This window comes from Cystoisospora suis, assembly GCF_002600585.1.
Source record: "Cystoisospora suis strain Wien I chromosome Unknown contig_4783, whole genome shotgun sequence".
NCBI classification, from domain to species: domain Eukaryota; phylum Apicomplexa; class Conoidasida; order Eucoccidiorida; family Sarcocystidae; genus Cystoisospora; species Cystoisospora suis.
In genome coordinates, this window is record NW_027157575.1 from 6,883 (window position 1) to 7,123 (window position 241).

Genomic DNA, 241 nt, shown 5'->3' on the forward strand with positions numbered 1-241 from the left:
GATAGATAGATAGATAGACCGATAGATAGATAGATAGGTAGATAGATAGATAGATTAAAGATAGAAATCCATATAGTACACTGCTACTCTATGNNAGATAGATAGATAGATAGGGGAGCGGACGAAATTATGAGGTATTTGAATGAAGAGATTTTTCTTCTTTCTTTTACTTTCGTTCCTTCACCTACACATGCCTATACCCCACTAAATATCTCAGCACAACATATACATATATATATAT

General features: G+C 32.6%; 1 protein-coding gene across 1 annotated transcript in view; it reads right to left on the reverse strand.

Annotated features, from left to right (window-relative positions):
* The window catches only part of CSUI_008511 (anti-silencing asf1 family protein), a gene marked incomplete at its 5' end in the record, with an annotated part of 4,840 nt that overhangs the window by 2,945 nt on the left and 1,654 nt on the right, over nt 1–241 (reverse strand). The gene's annotated exons all lie outside the window — the stretch shown is intronic.